General features: G+C 42.5%; 1 long non-coding RNA gene and 1 pseudogene across 1 annotated transcript in view; one reads left to right on the top strand and one right to left on the bottom strand.

The window, feature by feature from the left end:
* LOC139038266 (uncharacterized) overlaps positions 1–19,230 on the bottom strand; it is a 141,431-nt gene that overhangs the window by 27,267 nt on the left and 94,934 nt on the right. The window lies entirely within an intron of this gene.
* Positions 11,423–12,877, top strand: LOC110152707 (heterogeneous nuclear ribonucleoprotein F-like; annotated as a pseudogene).

The following is a 19,230-nucleotide window of genomic DNA, read 5'->3' as shown; positions in this document are numbered from 1 at the left end:
TGGGTGCCCTCTGGGTTTTCAGCAACTCTTCAGGGGTTGCAGTTTCCTTTCCTTTTTTCCCAGACTACCCCATTACCTTCTATGTCAAGCTTAAAAGATCAAGTCTGTTTTCTTATATTTCAAATTTTGCCTGCCTGGGATTCATTTCTTGGCCAGTGTAATCAGAAGTTCCATTTCAAAACTTCCTCACTGCTTTTCCGTCTTTTCACTGACCTTTAAAGAATAATTATGAACACAACATTCCCTGAGGGTCTCTGGCTACACTCTGGTTTACTTTTTTCACAAGGATGTGCAGAATGTGTTCTCTTGGAAAGAGACTTCACACTCATTTCTGAATGCATTTTTACCTGGGGCTTTCTTTGAGAGTGTTTTTCTCAAAAGAATACTCAGCAGTGTCAATTTGAGAATACATGAGAGAAGTTGACTCCACTCATGCACATATGAGCCTACAGAATATCCTAGACTGGAGTAAAAAAACTAGGAAAGGATTGATGTATTTTTCACATTTGCTAATATAGTCATATAAATGGAAACAAAGCTTAAAGAACTTAGGAAAATCAATGACAAACTATTTTGAAGAACAAAAATTTCTTTTTAAAAAGCTTTTTATTATTTTAAACGCAGCCTTCCAGAGTAAAGGTGAGTTTTCAATTCTATATTCTACCACTGTAAAAGATTGATTTGACTTTCTGTGGTAACAGGACAGGGAAAAGGATATATAACTAAAATTGCTCCACAGGACCAAACATTTTTTTTTTAATAATAGAAAAGTCACAATTCAGTCAGTAGACTAGAATCCATTTCCTTCCTCTCACTCATCTGTTTGTGGGAAAGCTCCAAAAAGATGAAGAAATAAAAATCAGTCAAATAAAAAAAAAAGAGGGTAAAACAAATGGAGATCAGATATCTATGAACAAGTTGTCTATGGTTCCTGAAGAGCTATGTTGTTCGTGGATGTGCACAAAGGGTGCCAAGGAAAACCAGAGGGAGTGTGTTCTTTCAAAACACAGTACTGAGTGATCTGATGAGAGCTGCCTTTAAAAGGAATTGTTTTTAATAACTAGGAAAGTGTTATTTACTAGGGAGACACTAAAATGTGGGACAAGTGACATCCCAGACTCTGAGGGGAAAGTGGGTTCTACTCTAAAGTTCCAATCCCACAGCATCACCTGCAGCCTTACCCACCTCCCCAACTTGCTTCCTTTCACCAGCTCCCTGCTATAGTCTTTGATACCAAACTCTTTTGCCTAGTTGTAAACTCTTTCAGCTATGTTTCTCCCAACCCCTCTCCTCATTGCTGACATTAGCTTGTTTTCTCCCAGTTCTGAGTTTAATTTACATTTTCTACTGCATAAAACATGAGAAACACAGAAAATGATCCCCCTATGGGTTATGTGGAATGAAGCAGATTAGAAATGAATAAGCCAGAAACTCTTCAAAATAAAATAATATTAAAAGCTATACTTTTAGTACACAATCCAGAAACTCTGACTGCACCATAAAATTGGGGAAATATAACAGATCAAACACATATCCGGAAATCAGAATGTTCTGAATGACCTTACAGATGATTTGATACAATTGTTCTTAGCCTTTTGGCTCTAAGTTCTCTTAGGGAAACTCAAAGAAGACAGGGAAATTCTATTTTTTTAAAAAGTGTGAGCACACTAGATGCAATGATGTGCATACAGTTTTAGAATATTAATGGAGGTCTTGAAGTCTGTTCAAGGTTCCCAGGGTAAGGACTTCTTAACTCTTTTAACCCCTCCATTCATATGTGAATGACAAAGATGTTGCCAAGTCCAACACCAGACCAAGCCTGTAGCATAAGCAGGTTCCAGATTGCCAATTCAAGTACTCTCCACCATGCATGAGTCTCTCTTTAGATATCTGAGGTCACAGAATACTGATAATTCCTATAGTGCTTATACTGATGGAATAGCATCCTCCAAGATTCATGTCTACTTGCAATTTCAGAATGTGATCTTATTTGGAAAAAGCATCTCTTCAGCTATAATTAGTTAAATTAAGATGAAGTCATGATGGTTTAAGGTGGGCCCTAAATCTGAATGTTGTCGTTGTTTAGTTGCTAAGTCCTGACTCTTTGGTGACCCCATGTACTCTGAGAGTCTCTTGGAGAGCAAGGAGATCAAATGTCTATCCTAAAGGAAATCAGCCCTGCATATTCATTGGAAGGACTGATGCTGAAGCTGAAGCTCCAGTACTTTGGCCACTTGATGCAATGAGCCAATTCATTGGAAAAGACCCTGATACTGGGAAAGATTGAGGGCAAGAGAAGGGGATGACAGAGGATGACATGGTTCGATGGCATCACTGACTCAATGGGCATGAGTTTGAGCAAACTCCCGAGATCGTGAAGAACAAGGAAGCCTGGTGTGCTGCAGTTCATGGGGTCGCAAAGAATCAGACATGATTTAGTGACTCAGGGACAACAACAGTCTGCCAGACTAGCCCGCCAGACTCCTCTGTCCATGGGATTTCCCAGGAAAGGACATTGGAGTGGGTTGCCATTTCCTTCTCAAGGGGATCCTCTCAACGCAAGGATCAAACCCTTGTTCCTGCATTGCCCGGGGGAATCTTTACCCCTGAGTCACTGGGGTAGCCCAAATCTGAATGACAGGTCCTTAAAAGAAGGTCATGCAAAAACAGAAACACACAGGAAAGAAGGCCAAGTAATGTCTGAGAACTGGCTTGTCATTTAGGGGCTCGAGGGAGGCAGAAATTAGAGCTATCCAGCTACACCTGAGCAATTGCTAGTCTTGCTGGCAACCACCAGACAGTAGGACAGAGATGCACGATAGATTCTCCCCTAGAGCCCCCAAAGGAACCAATACTAACACCTGATTGCAGATTTATCATCACCAGAACCATAAGAGAATACATTTCAGTTATTTAAGAAAGCACTTTGTGGTAATTTGTCAGGGTAGCCCTAGTACCTAGTACCTAATAAAAATAGTAGTTTACTGCTATTGGCTTATATCTTTATTAACATTATTTTTTAAAGTCTTCATATGTTGCTCCTGTTACTGACCCACTGGGTCTCTCTCCATTTTCTTTTCAGACTAGCTGACCTGAATACTGATGCTGGACAAATCAATGACCTTCCATGTCCTTCTAAATTTTTTTCATGTGTAGTGATGAGTTACGCTGAGAAAAAATCTTGGATCTACATTTATATCACATGGTTCTCATTACTTTTCAAAAGTGGACCATGTTTTTTTCCCATGGTGGGATAGCTGCTGTTGATCTTGCAAGAGGGTAATCAAAAAATCCAATGAAGATTTGAAAGGAAGTTCCATTCAGAGTATGTAGTACAATGGAAGTTTGCTTCATGCAAACAATAAAGAAACCTTAGAAGATAATGTTGTTGACTTCCCTTTTTCTAAAGTACTCTTTGACTTTGGAAGGTACTTCAAGCTTTACAAGGATAAGCTATCTCGAAATAACTGCCTACAAAGGCCTCTCAGCAATCCCATAAAATAAGTGAACTGGCTTAAATCAGACTTTTCCCAATCCCATTTATTAAACACACTTACCTGCCATTATAGATTTCTAATGTTGCTAAAATCCTAGATTGATTCATGTATGGAGATAGCTTTTATGCGGCTCTCAGAATATTTTCAGAAGTCCAGCTACAATTAGGGAAAAAAAAGAAGAGTTCACTGCTGCTTCTACCCCTAACTCCTTGCTCTCAGCAGACTGGATACTTAAAACAATGAGTTACTTTGGTCTTGAGAAATTTCCAATGCCAGGTTATTGTGAGGAGTAGGCTAAGTGTGTGGTCTGAAATAATATTTCCAGTTCTGCCTATTTTCATTTCCAAGAACTGCTAGAAACAAATTTTCATTTCCAACTTGATTTTGTTAGGAAGGGGTGACTCTTCAAAACTTTTGGGAATTGTGCCTTAACTTTAGGCTGCACATTGAACTAACTTCTATTCTTGGATACCCTTCTGATTTCCTGATATGTTTGCTACAAATTGAATAAATCATTCTAAGCCTCTGTTTCTTCACTAGCAAAGTGGGAAAGAATAGCACATTGATGAATCGTGAGAATGAGTTGAATGTGAATATCTTTTGGATTTTTTTTTATAAGCCTCTTGCACATTGATAGAATAAAAAAGACTCAGCCCTTTGAAAAGGCACCCCATCTCCTTAAGAAGATACTGGTGAGCATCCTTTTAGGAAGAGGCTATATAAAAGAGCTGGAGTCGTCAGTGTTCAGGTAAAAATATGGACTCAGAAAACTAAGGCAGGCATCTGTGGAGCTCCATTGAAAGCTCAGCTGTGCACTGCTTAGTCATGTAGGAAACATTGTAAGGAAATGCAGCATGACCCAGAATAGCTTAACACATACGATGCCAGCTGGATAGGGGTGCAGAACAGTGAAACCAGGAGAACTGAGTAGAAGGTGGCCTTTTATGGGAAAAATGAAAGAGAAAGATTAAGTCTAGGAAATAATAATGTGGAATAGATAAAAGTTGTGAAAAGAATCATAGATAATCAGACCAAGAAGTTAGGACTGCTTGGTAGCAGGCAGCGTTTTTTAATGTGTCATGGCGACAAATAATCTCAAAGATGATTATGTCGTAGGCTGGTGAGGAGAGACAGTGAATAGACAGGATTTCTTTATGGCAGACCTTGGTTTAAATGTCAGGTGTGTGGCTTATTAACTCTACAATATCAAGCATGTTACTCTTCTGAGCCTCATCTATAAAATGTGGATAACAACAGTTTTTTAGGAGTGTTGTGACTATCTTAAGTAATAAGTGCATCTAGGTCCCAAGAAGAATGCATTAAGTAAGAGTCATCAATCCACCTAATACAGAAATAAAGGGAGGGACAAGTAAGAGGAAAAGTTTGATGCTCTTTACCTCCAACTCTTTCCTCCAAGGGGCAAAATAATGGGGAAGGGAGTCTTAGTCTGATGACAGGCACCTACATCACATGGACCTATGAGAGTTTCTTTCTAGTATCCAGATATAACCTTCAATAATCTCACAAGAGCAGATGGTGACTGCAGCCATGAAATTAAAAGACACTTGCTCCTTGGAAGAAAATCTATGACCAACCTACACAGCATATTAAAAAGCAGAGACATTACATTGCAGACAAAGGTCCATCTAGTCAAAGCTATGGTTTTTCCAGTGGTCATGTATGGATGTGAGAGTTGGACTATAAAGAAAGCTGAGTGCCAAAGAATTGATGCTTTTGAACTGGGGTGTTGGAAAAGACTCTTGAGAGTCCCGTGGACTGCAATAAGTTCCAACCAGTCCATCCTAAAGGAAATCAGTCCTGAATATTCATTGGAAGGACTGTTGCTAAAGCTGAAGCTCCAATACTTTGGCCACCAGATGTGAAGAACTGACTTATTGAAAAAACCCTGATGTTGGGAAAGATTGAAGGCAGGAGGAGAAGGGGACGATAGAGGATGAGATGGTTGGATGGCATCAGCTACTTAATGGACATGAGTTTGAGTAAACTCCAGGAGTTGGCAATGGATAGGGAGGCCTGGCGTGCTGTGGTCCATGGGGTCACAAAGAGTCAGACATGACTGAGTGACTGAACTGAGCTGATCCACATTTAAGTGATCAATAGTGACATGTGGCTATGTATTAATATACAGTGTGTGTGTGTGTGTGTGTGTGTGTGTGTGTGTGTGTATTTCCATCATCACAGAAAGCTCTATTGCTTGCACATACTTGACACAGTGGATGATGTGGCCAAAAGAATGCAACCAGAGGGGAAATCAAAGTCATAGTGAGAAGAAGCAGGGAGAGAAGTTGGAAAAGGAAGATAAAGCTTCTGCTGAGGGAAGCCTCACTCTTTTTAAAACTTATCTAGGGTAAAGGAAGGGAAGAGGGAAACTTAAGATCAGTAGGGTGGATAAACTTTAAGCTGTGATGCCCAAGACCTAGGATAAAAGTATCTCAGTGACATTTGAAATCCATCCTAGGAATAGTACTTTGTTCTCTGACATCAAACCAATAACCTATTCTGTGGTGAGTAATATGGAGAACTGTTCACCAAGAGTGACTAATGTGGTATCACTAAGAACTACAGAAGAGTAAAACAGATGTAAACATGGCAAATAGACTTTTCTAGATGGATTATACAATTCAAGGAAGGATAGAAACCAAAAGAATATTGGGGTCAAGAGTGAGGTTTTTCTATGAATCTTAAGTGCATAAATCAAAGTCCCAAGAGAGCAAGAATTCCCTACAGTGAGTCTCCCTAGAATCTAGCATGCTGTGAATAAATCTATGAGTGGATGGATAAATGGAGAAAAAGAAATCCAAAACCTGAAGATGGAACAACCACAGTATCACTGCCATACCTGAAAGAGAACTTAAATGTGCAAGGTGTCTGTGAGGGTAGCATTTGGGGTCTGAGGCTGATAGTAACTAGAGTCATAGCTAACATTTGTGAGCACTGACCACGTACCAGGCCCTGGTCTAGGAGCTTCAATGAATCCCGTCATATTCAATCCTCACAATGTTCAGGGGGTTTTAATCCCCATTTTATAGAAAATAGAATCTTTTAAAAGTCTAGATATCTGTTAAATTTGAACATACATTGCCAAATTAAGTTTCTTAGTGTTCTCTTTGTAATTGACAGATGCTCCGGTAAGATAAAGATCAATGATGGACCAAGAATAAAGGAAGGAAGAGAAGGAGAGCAACTTTTAAAACACTGTGTATTCTTCCATCCCCTCTGCTTTACCATTTATGCAGAAAACTACATCTAAAAACATAGAAATGAAAGATGGAGAGAGTAGGAGCCCTTATTTTTGCTGTTTGGGCAGAGCCCTTTGGAGCTGATCTGACCATTCAAAGCAGTTCCAAGGGTCTTGCAGTCATATGAGCTGAAACTAGGAATGTGCCTGATGACATTCTGAAATAGAGGTGGTCCCTGCAGCGGCTTATTTGATGATTTTATTCCTTCATGAATGATGTCTTGACAGATGGTTTTTACTGAGTGTTATAGAGGATTCTTTTCTCTAAGCACAATCTCAGTCCCCAACTTATATTTAATATTTTGTCAAACTACCATCTTCCACAGCTTATAGAGTTAAATATATACAGATGAATCCACATGTTCTGGCTCATAACTTTCTACTTTGATAATCTTTACATATATTATCATAAACAATATTTTAATTGTTGCTTTTCAGTCTCTAAGTCGTGTCCAACTCTTTGTGACCCCATGGACTGTAGCCTGCCAGACTCCTCTGTCCATGGAATTCTCCAGACAAGAATACTGGAGTGGGTTGCCATTCCCTTCTCCAGGGGATCTTCCTGACCCAGGGATCAGACCTGGGTCTCCTTCATTGCAAGCATATTCCTTACCATCTGAGCCACCATGGAAACCCATTCACTTCTTAACAACCATGAAATGTGTAAAGAAGAAAATGTTAACTGAAAAGGCTCATATAAGAAAGAACAACTAAACAAATGGAAACTCCTTAAAGGGAAACTTTTAAAAAAATAATGTTTCATGACAACTTAGAATAGCTTCACAGAACCGAAATAATAAAAACTCAAACCACCACCAATGATGATGGCTATACCAGGACAATGAGTGATTAATAAGAAACTGAAGAAACTTGAAAGTCCTTGAATCTAATATCCAAGTGTGTCAAGACATCAATTTTCATGCCTGTTCAGATATAAGGAGAAAAGGAAAGGGAAAGCAATGAAGCATGCAAGAAGGGAAGATATGGTTGGGTAGTCGCGGAAAGTTCTTAAAAGGGGTGTTGACAGATAAAAACCCAGAGCTGAATTCCAGTAAGGAATGGAAATGGGTCTTGTGCAACCTATGGTTCCCTACAGTCCCTTCATCTGAACATGCAGCACTGACACTAAGAGGATGTCCCCGATGAAGTCCCTTGTCCCTGTCTTAGCCCACTTACCTTCTTCCTTGGGCTTCCCACTTTTGGCTAGAGAATGTAATAACAGTAGCAAATAGTTGCAGTTGAATCACTGTAGGCCTGACACTATGCTAAGGAACTTTACTTGTATGATCTCTTTTAATCATCACAACAACCCTCTGAAATGGGTAACCTACGGAGAAGGCAATGGCAACCCACTGCAGTATTCTTGCCTGGAAAATCCCATGGACGGAGGAGCTTGGTGGGCTGAAGTCCACGGGGTCGCTAAGAGTCGGACACGAATGAGTGACTTCACTTTCACTTTTCACTTTCATGCATTGGAGAAGGAAATGGCAACCCACTCCAGTGTTCTTGCCAGGAGAATCCCAGGGATGGCGGAGCCTGGTGGGCTGCCGTCTATGGGGTCACACAGAGTTGGACACGACTGAAGCGGCTTAGCAGCAATCGTCCACATTGAATAGTCCAGGAGACTGAAGTTCAGCAAGGGTAAGTAACTTATCCAAGTTCACACAGTTGGTGGCAAACATTGGACTTGAAGACAGCCCCCTGCATGATGCTTTAATGCATGGAAAGAAGTATTTAGTTGCAGAGGTTAAAAGTAATGACATATAAACACCGCTTCTGAGACTTTTATTCAGTATCTTCTTGCCATGGTCATCCTTCCATATTGACAAGCATCATCTGTGACTCCAACAGTGTCTCCTCACTCAGCTGTTCACAAGGTGCATTTAGAACCTTCCAAAGTCTTCCCAGGTGGCTTAGAGTTACAAAAATCTGCCTGCAATGCCCTGCCAATGCAGGAGACACACATCAGGAAGAGTCCCTGAAATGGCAAGCTACTCCAGTATTCTTGCTTGGGAAATCCTATAGACAGAGGAACCTGGCAAGCTATAGCCCACAGGGTCACAAAGAGTTGGACAAAGCTTAGCAACTAAATAACAACACCACAACAGATGAAATCTCCCTCTGTCCACAGTAATGATTCAAAATGAAACAAATTATGTCCAGAATCTTCTCTGAAAATTAGCCTTTGAGCATTCTCATTGGTGTTCTCACTTTTTAATTTTTAATTTGTAGAGCTAACAGGATGAGATCACTGTTTCCAGGGTTGGAAATATTCTCCACGGGAGTTCCTTCTGTTGAAGGATGTCCCTGTAAAGCTGGGAGCTAAGCAAGGCTATGCTCTAGCTCCTGGGTGTCAGTACCATGCTTCTGGGGCAGTGGGCAAGGTTGCTGCACATTTTGTCTCTGGAAAGGACAGGTGAATGGAGAACTTGAGAAGAGTACTGGGAACTCCACAAGGACAGAAACCCTTTTGTGCTCCCAACACAGTGCCCTGCTGAGGATGACAGGCCCTGTCCTAGAAACTTGAGGGTGCCAGCACTGTCCTCACCTTTGAAAGGCTCACCACCTGACTCTGAATCCTGCTGAGTCCTCAGCATATTAAAAAGCAGAGACATTATTTTGCAAACAAAGATCTGTCTAGTCAAAGCTATGGTTTTTCTAGTAGTCATGTATGGGTGTGAGAGTTGGGCCATCAAGAAAGCCGAGTGCCAAAGAATTGATGCTTTTGAATTAGTGTTTTGGAGATGACCCTTGAGAGTCCTTTGGACTGCAAGAAGATCCAACCAGTCCATCCCAAAGGAAATCAATCCAGAATATTCATTGGAAGGATTGATGCTGAAGCTGAAGTTCCAATACTTTGGCCACCTGATGTGAAGAGGTGACTCCTTAGAAAAGACCCTGATGCTGGGAAAGATTGAAGGCAGGAGGAGAAGGGGACAATAGAGGATGAGATGGTTGGATGGCATCACTGACTCAATGGCTATGAGTTTAAGCTAGCTCCACGAATTGGTAATGGACAGGGAAGCCTGGCGTGCTGCAGTCCGTGGGGTCACAAAGAGTTGGACATGACTGAGCGACTGAACTGAACTGAACTGAGTCCTCATTGCAGGAGGGCATGATGTGAGCACCTGGCTCAGGGAAGCCTTCTCAGAAAGTTCCATCAGACTGAGACCTATGGAAGAAGTCCAACTTTTCCAGGGATCATAGGAAAGCACCCTTGAGGACAGTTCTTCTCAAAACTGCAAGCTCCTAGGGAGATTGGAAAAACATAGTAATGCCCGAGGCCCATGCATGCGGATGAAAACGCCGTAGGCTAAAGTGTGAGCTGGGCACTGGGACTTTAGTACTTCAACCTTCAGCCAGAGCTGAGCATCTGCACCTGAACTGACTGTACTTTACAGTCACCTAAGAAGTTTTCAGAGTCCCTCCCCAGAGAATTCCAGTTTGTCTGGGACATGGCATCTCTAGGCTTGAGAATCGCTGTAGGTGCTAGTAGCAGCATGTACAAGGGCCAGAAACAGAACACATGGCCAGTCCCATGGTAGGAGTGTAAGGAGGAGAAGTAGGCGCTACAGGTTGGGGAGGGCCTAGACCAGGAAGAGACTGGGAGCCCAATGATGACTTTTGACCTTTGAGGGATGATGGGTAGAAAGTGAGAGGTTTAAGAAAAGAAAGTGACATTATAAAATTTGCTTTCAAGATACTGGATGCAAGATGGAAGGCAAGGAGCGCATTTGGTTGGAGGTGATCCACAGGCAGACTGGTGGAAGATGGGGATGTTGGATATAAGACCCAGAAATTTTTGTCTCAGGTCTCTTTAATTCTGGAGGGACAAAGAAAATCAACTTTTTTTTTTTTTTTTTTTTCTTACTCAAGTGATTTACAGAAAAGAAAATCATCTTTCCTCAGACACTGCAGGATCCCTGATTGGGGAAGGAGGGTGGAGGGTAAAAAGAGGCTGTTTGGAAAGTTCCTAAAGAATGTCCAGTTCATTCATCAGAAGAGTCCAGCAACCTCTGTGCAGTGAGGGACAATCTGATTTCACTCTTGAGACAAGGCAGGGGGAAGGCTGAGGTGTTGCAGGAACTAAATTCAAGAACTATGTTAATCGTCACCTTGGTATGTGCCAAGGCCTAATGAAGATCCAGGTCCACTTTGGTATTTACTCTACAAACTTGGCTCCTGATGTTTTTTGCCTTGGGATTACCTAGGAAAGGAAGAGGTGATGGGGAGAGGATGTTTGCGGTCAAACATCTTTCTCAGGTGACTGCACCTGCTGGGAAAACGGCCCCAAGCCTGGCATGATTCAGAAGTCTGAGAAAGCAGTAGACAGTGGCTCATGGGAAAAATGATGACTTAGCACCACTCAGCAAACATGGCATAAGAATAGAGTATGAAAAACACCCGCACATATCCAGAGCACATCCTTCATGCAGGCGCTAGCCCCCCTGCCCCAGGTGAGCCTGCTGAAATCAGCATAAATCGGCACGACGTGCATTATGAGTTCTCTCCCGCCCTCAAGTTGCAGATGAGAAATGTCACCTCAGCTTGGTACTGACGGTGACTGACGCCGCTGAAATGTGCCTTGGGGCTCTTTTAAAGTCCCCTTCCCGTGACGGGTAATATTAAGTAATTAAATATCAAGCTGTGTCTTTCCAGTTCCATCTTGGAAGTGGGACTGCGCCGCCTCTTGTTGGAGAAGCAGGACGGTTCGTTACCTACCTGGAGTGTCTTCGACTGTGGGCATCCCCCGCTGTTCTTTAACCACGCAAAGCTGCACCCGAGCTTGTTTGGCGTCTGCTCTGTCGAGTGTCCGTGATGTCGGCCCCGGAGGGAGGTGAAGTCTTTGTGGTCAAGCTCCGTGGCCTGCCCTGGTCCTGCTCTGTTGAGGATGTGCAGAATTTCCTCTCCGACTGCACGATCCATGACCGGGTCGCAGGTGTTCATTTTATCTACACTAGAGAGGGCAGGCAGAGTGGTGAGGCTTTTGTTGAACTTGAATCAGAAGATGATGTAAGACTGGCCCTTAAAAAGACAAGGAAAGCATGGGACATTGGTCCATTGAAGTGTTCAAGTCCCACAGAACCGAGATGGATTGGGTGTTGAAGCACAGAGGTCCAAACAGCGCTGACACTGCCAGTGATGGTTTCGTGCGACTTCGAGGACTCCCGTTTGGATGCACCAAGGAAGAGATCATTCAGTTCTTCTCAGGGTTGGAAATCATGCCAAGTGGGATCACATTGCCTGTGGACCCCGAGAGCAAGATTACAGGGGAAGCCTTTGTGCAGTTTACCCCACAGGAGTTAGCAGAGACGGCTCTAGGGAAGCACAAGGAGAGAATAGGGCACAGGTATACTGAGGTGTTCAAGAGCAGTCAGGAAGAAGCTAGGTCATACTTGGATCCCCCTCTCAAGTTCATGTCAGTGCAGCGGCCAGGGCGCTACGGCCGCCCTGGCACAGCCAGGAGGTATATTGGCATTGTCAGGCAGGCAGGCCTGGAGAGGAGGAGGTCTGGGATCTACAGTGTGGGCTATGGGGGTTATGAGGAGTACAGAGGCCTCAGAGACGGCTACGGCTTCACCACTGACCTGTTTGGGAGAGACCTCAGCTACTGTCTCTCTAGGATGTATGACCACAGGTCTGGAGGTGGCGAGTTCACTGTCCAGAGCACCACTGGACACTGCTCCACGTGAGAGGGCTGCCCTACAAAGCCACAGAGCACGACCTTTACAACTTCTTCTCCCCGCTCAACCCTGTGAGAGGCCACATTGAGACTGGCCCTGATGGAAGAGTGACCGGCGAAGCTGATGTTGAGTTTGCCACTCACGAAGAAGCCATGGCAGCCATGTCCAAAGACAGGGCCAACATGCAACATAGATACATAGAACTTTTCTTGAATTCCACAACTGGGGCCAGCAATGGGGCAGATAGCAGCCAGATGATGCAAGGCATGGGGGTGTCAACCCAGCCCATTTACAGTGGCCTTGAGAGCCAGTCTGTGAGTGGCTGTTGTGGGTCTGGCTATGGTGGCCAGAACAGCATGGGTGGATATGACTAGTTTTGTAGTAGCTTTTGAGTTATTTCAGTCAAATTTTCACAGGCAGCCAACAAGCAGTGAAAAGCAGTTATTACTCTAGAGGAAGCTATGGGACCCATTTTGCAGCATGAGTTTGTGAAATCTGTTTTCTCCTGCAAACTTTCTTCTAGTATGTGATATTGAGTAAACTGAAACTATTTTCAGCTTTTCTCAATTAACATTTTGGTAGTGTACTTCTGGAGTGATATTATCTGAGTTTAAAGTAGCTTTAAGTATGTTAAATGTGGATCTTTTATACCACATCATTGTGAACACATTGGGGAGGTGTGCTTTTTTGGAAAACTGAAGACGCTAGATCCCTAATTCAAAGAGGACATTTCTCACGTTTGTTAATTCTAGTTTATTTTCATTTAAAATTTCTTAGGTTAAGTTTAACCTTTTTAAAAGTTAGTTTTGAAAATTGAGACACATTACTAATACTCTAGGAATTGGTGAGGCCTTGACTTAAAAACTTTCTTTGTACTGTGATTTCCTTTCGGGTGTATTTTGTTAAGTGAAACTTGTTACATTTTTTAACTAAATTTTTTTCTTAAAATAAAAAGACTTTTTCACACACACAAAAATAAATATCAAGCTCTATCAATAATTTGCTTCTCAAAATTGGGAATCTTTCATCAGTGTGAAGATAATTCTGAAGATAAAAGAATCATAGTGTCCTTCAGGTGTAGGATTCACTGTGATCTAAGGGAGGCCAATAGAAAATCAAGAAGGACTCTCCATTTATAACCTTAAATAGAGTACTGTCCAGGGACTTCCCTGGTGGTCCAATGGTTAAGACTTCACCTTCTAATGCAGGGGCTGTGGATCAACCCCTGGTCAGGGGGCTAAGATCCTACATGCCTCATGGCCAAAGAAACAGAACATAAACAACAGAAGTAATATTGTAACAAATTCAAGAAAGACTTTAAAAGTGGTCCACATAAAAAAATTTTTTTAAAATAAATAGAAATAGACTATAATCTATAAAAATATCAAATCACTATGCTGTACACCTGAATTAATTTTGTAAATCAACTATATTCAATTAAAAACAATTAAAAATATTTCATCAAATTGTTTCTGTCCTTGTAGCCTTGACTATCTGTGTGTGTATATTAATACCACTTTACATAATTTAGCATGTTCTTCAAAATAAAAATAAAATAGTTCTACGTAATGGGAAGGGGCTTCCCAGGTGGCACTAGTGACAAAGAACCTGCCTGCCAATGTAAGAGACAAAAGAGATATGAGTTCGACCCCTGGGTCTGGAAGATCCCCTGGAGGAGGGAATGACAACCCACTCCAATATTTTTGCCTGGAGAATCTCATGGACAGAGGAGCGTTGTGGGTCCATGGGACTGCAAAGAGCCAGACAGGATTGGAGCCATTCAGCATGCATGCACATAATGGGAAAAAAAGAACCCTCAGGGGGTCAGGGCATCAGAGATCTAATCTATATTTTCCAGATGGGTTAAAACACTAGCTCTTTTCATTAAACTGTCAGCATGGCTAAGTTTTTACACTTATCTTGAACTCCTTCTATTAGGTCAAAACACAGGGTGGAGTGGCTTGCCCTTTTAGTTTCTTTCTTAAAAATATTTATAAATGATGCCATTTACTGAGCTTCTATTTGCCATGTGCTTTTAAAACATTTCTTAGTGAATCTTTACAACAGTTCTTCAGAGTATAGAATTACTTCTGGTCTTTTTTTGGCTGAGAGTGAGGCTTGGAGAGGCTGAGTGCCTTCCCCAATACGGTGCCCCAGTTAGTGGCAAAGCTGGGCTGGGAATCCACCTCTAACTGGCTTTCCTTTTTTATCTGTCATCCTCCTACAGCACCTCAGTGACTCTTCTCTCCAGGAAACCATGTCCCTGGAGGCCAAGGCCAGAATATAAGATACACTGTGCAGTTCACAGAATCAGCCCCTTCCCCAGGACTCAGCTTTATGGGAAGTAGTCTCCCCTATTCAGTCATCTCTTTTTTGATGTATTGGCTATTTAATGACCAACAGTTTTGATCAAAGGGAGAGGGTGATGAATGTGCTAGGGTCCCTGCTGTCATGGAGTATGGGGTTTCATGGGATAAAAAAGGTGATAAAGGAATCAATATCTGAAATGCATCCAGTGACTTGGGTCGAGGGCAGTAAACTGGGTTTTCAGAGGCTTCTCTAGGTCTTCCTTGGTTAAGAATATACCTTCCAGTGCATGGGATGCTGGTTCGATCCCTGGTTGGGGAACTAAGATCCCACAGGTGGCAGGGCAACTAAGCCTGTGGGCTGCAACTCTTGAGTCCACGTGCCACAATGAAAGATCTCGTGTGCCACAAGGAAGGCCTGACAGCCAAATAAATAAATATTTTTTAAAAGAGAGAAGACTTCTCCACTGAGTGCTATTTAAGGTGGAAAGGGAATGATGTGAAGGAACCAGTCATGCAAAAATCTGCTGCAAAAGCCTTCCAAGCACAAGGAACAACCTGTACAGAGTCACAGAGGCTAGAAAGTGCATGATGACCACACAGTTGCTGCCCTCTCCCCTCAGAGAGACACACATCTCTTGAATACTTAAGGTAAGGCAGTCATTGTGTTACTGTGCAATGATACAGGTGTGCATAATTCTAAACCATTTCCTATGTGAAATATGCTAAGATAATCCTGCGAATAACTATGACACATGAAGGAGTTAGATTCTAGGAAGAAAGCAATTTTTGCAACTAGTATTTCTGAGTGATGTCTTTGTTCCTATCACGGTGTTGTGTTCCTTTGCATGCATTATCTTGTTAACCCTCATTTAATAGAAGTGGCCATTATTATTTTTATTTTATAGGTGAAGAAATAAGTCTCAGAGAGGTGGTATCAGTTTGGTAGGGCTGCCATGACAAAGTCCATAGACAATGTAGCTTAAACCATGGAAATGTATTTTCTCACAGTTTTGGAGGCTAGAAGTGTGAGATCAAGGCATTGGCAGAGTTACATTTTTCTGAGAATTCCCTCTGGCTTTACCATCTTCTTGCTGTATCTTCATACTCTCTCCCCTCCATACAGGTGTGTGTCCAAATTCCCACACCTTATTAGGACACTGCTCATATTGGATTGTGAAAGTGAAAGTCACTCAGTCATGTCTGACTCTTTGCAACTCCATGGACTATACAGTTTATGGAATTCTCCAGGCCAGAATACTGGAGTGGGTAGCCTCTCCCTTCTCCTGGGGATCTTCCCAACCCAGGGATCGAACCCAGGTTTCCTGCATTGCAGGCAGATTCTTTCCCAGCTGAGCCAAATGACCTCATTTTAACTTAGTTCCTCTGTAAAGGCCCTATGTCCAAATACAGTCATGTTCTAAGGTACTGAGGGTAAGGATTTCAAGATATGAATTTGAGGATTGGGGGGAAATAATTTAGCTCATCCCTCAAGAAGGAAATGGCAGCCCACTCCAGTATTCTTGCCTGGGAAATCCCATGGACAGAGGAGCCTGGGGGGCTATTGTCCATGGGGTAGCAAAAGAGTCAGACATAGTGGCTAAACAACAACAATTCAGCTCATGACAGAGGTTAAAATGAGTCTCTCAAGATCAAATGGAGAGTAAGCAGCTCATCCAGGGCGTGAAGTTGCCTCCTTCCTGCTCTGTGAGCCTTAGGATGACTCTGTAGTCTTGCTCCTCCTGGTTCCCTGGTTGGTGTTTGGCCTTGAACTCCTGCTGTGTGCCTGCTGTGGGTGCTGAGGGCAAGTGCCCGGAAGGGTTCCTCAGCTCCCTCTCTGGATGAAGCTGCTGTGTCATGGAGGAGAGATATAGGAAACAGGTAAACAAACACACAACAAGGCCATTACAAACATATATCAAATACCATAAAGGAAATAGATAGGAGGATGTGTGATGTGACAGAGCATGACTGGGTAGGAGTGGGCATCTCCTTTTGAGAGGAGGGTCACCAATGTGCTCTCTAAGAAGGTAATAATCTTTTTCTTAAAGGTCATTTTATTGTAAAACCATAAGTGCAACATTGGCAAGAAATCATTTAAGCAACTGATCTTCTCTAATCATTAAAAGGGTGTCTTTTTGCCTTGGCATCAACCAACTGGGAAATTACGTTGCAAGAAACTTTGGGGGTAAAGAATGCTGAATTCTGGACTGGAGCTTTTGGCTATTTAAGGAACCAGGGGTGGAACCTTCCTCTTTTCCCTGGGAATGATCCCACTTTAAGATAAGAATAGTCAGGTAAAAACAGCAATTTTTGAACAGCTCAGTTTTAAATTCTGTTACTTTGTAAAAATCTTTTTATTTTAAGAAGGTAATCTTGACACTGAGACCTACAAGGGAAGGTGTCAGATCCGTGTCAGGTTAGAGATGAGTGATCCTGAGGTGAAAAGATCTCTTTTTAGGTAAGTCACATCCCCATGCTGCTCAGCATTGGTGCTATGACAGCAAACCTGTCTTTGCAACACAGAGGGTGGTGCCTTAGAGGAAAAGAACTTGGGAATGGCTAGAGCAGAAGAGTGGGAATCAGAATCTCTGGGTTCTAATCCACTTCGGCACCTACTGCTATAGGGTTTGGAAGGTCCTCCTCTTTAGCTGAGCCTCAGCTTCCTCCTATGGGAAGCAGGAATTGTTTAACACACAGCACTCACCCAGCCTGGGCCCAGAGCTTGTTGCTGTGGACGCGTGAGCTCACATCCCCAACAGGGCTCCTCAGACTGAACCGTATCCTGTGAATAGACTCGGGGCCACAACAGAGACCTACAGCCAGGGTTCTAACAGGTTCATCTATCTGCATCTTTTTTCCTCCAACTTTTACTTGAAGGTGATCCCTGCTCAGAGCCCCCTATTGCATGAAGTGATCAAACTCATTTGCTACAGCAAAACGTATAAAAAAGTAGGTAGATTGTTTTCCTCCATTCATTAAACACTGCAAGAGAAGCTGGTTACTTTTTGTAGCTAGGAAGCCTCACAGATTGTGCTCTATTTCCCTTGAGAACTCAAGCATGCCAGGTACACCCTGACCTGCCAGCATGGGGTCTGACCAGAACTGTACTTACAGGAAGGTTTCTCAAGGCAGATGAGAAAAGCGTGAGGGCAGAACTGTCTGTGCGTGTCCACATTTCTTGCTGACACCCCCAAGGTAAAGGAACACGGTGCTCACCCCTTGATAACCTGGGCACTTTTCCATAATGAGGAACTCCAAAGAGGGGAGAAAATATATTCCATTGTGCAAGCTACCCAGTCTGTGGACTTCGTTATGGCAGCCCTACCAAAGTGATACCACCTAAGATTTGTTTCCTCATCTCAAAAATAAAATAAAATGATAATGGTCACTACTATCAAAATGAGGATTAATGAGATAATATATAGAAAGGGGTACAACACAGTGACAGTAACAGATATCAGTCAGAAATATAGGACTCCCCTGATGGTCCAGTGGTTAAGAGTCTGCCTGCCAATGCAGGGGACATGGGTTTGATCCCTGGTCCGGGAAGATTCCACATTACTGTGGAGCAACTAAGCCCATGTGCCACAACTACTGAGCCCACACTCTAGAGCCTGAGCTCCACAAGAGAATCCTCTGCAATGAGAAGCCTGGGTACCTCAACGAGAGAGTAGCCCCAGCTCACCACAACCAGAAAAAGCCCCCTTGTAGCAATGAAGACCCAGCAGAGCAATTAAAAAAAAATTACAAAAAGAAATGCTAGCCCCAAATTGTCTAGATTTTTCTTTCTAGAATCTAAAATCCTTCATGTATCCCAGTTACCAGTATGATAATCGGCATATTTCACACAGGAGATTATTTAGAATTGCACACACACACACACACACACACACACACACACACGCATCATTTCAAAGTAACACAATGGCTGCCTTATAATAAGTATTCAAGAAATATTTATTGTGTGAATAATGAATATATGAACTTAAAAGCATAATTGATATACCAATCTCTATTCTCTTGGTAAGCAGTTCCTTAACACTTAGAGTCATCTATCCAAAGCAGAGAGAAAATCCCATTACAAAGGACACAGTAAATTCATATCATCACTTTGTGTATACATTTAATTGTAAGCCAATCCATTCACCCATGAGAACAAAGTAATTTCTAAGTCCTTTCTGGAGCAAGATTACACCATGAACCAAGCCTTCCTTTGTCTAAGTCCTGCTTCTTTCTCTCAGGAGAAAAGATGTGTCAAGGACGGCCCTTGCCAAGCAGAGGTAGAAGCAGGACGTTTCCCATCCCCCTACTTCCTGGAAGAGGTCTCTGCCTCTCAAAAGTTTGCTCTGTCTAACCACCTCCAGACACCCACACCCTGCATATCCTGTTGGTAATGTCCGTTGGAGTATCTGGTCACTTGGATGAAAGAAAACACACACATACACTCACTCACACACTCAAACACTTATTTGTAAGAGGAA

The sequence above is a fragment of the Odocoileus virginianus genome, chromosome 14, assembly GCF_023699985.2.
Source record: "Odocoileus virginianus isolate 20LAN1187 ecotype Illinois chromosome 14, Ovbor_1.2, whole genome shotgun sequence".
NCBI classification, from domain to species: Eukaryota; Metazoa; Chordata; class Mammalia; order Artiodactyla; family Cervidae; genus Odocoileus; species Odocoileus virginianus.
The sequence above is the reverse complement of the archived record's forward strand: the minus strand, read 5'-3'. Positions and strand labels throughout refer to the sequence as shown.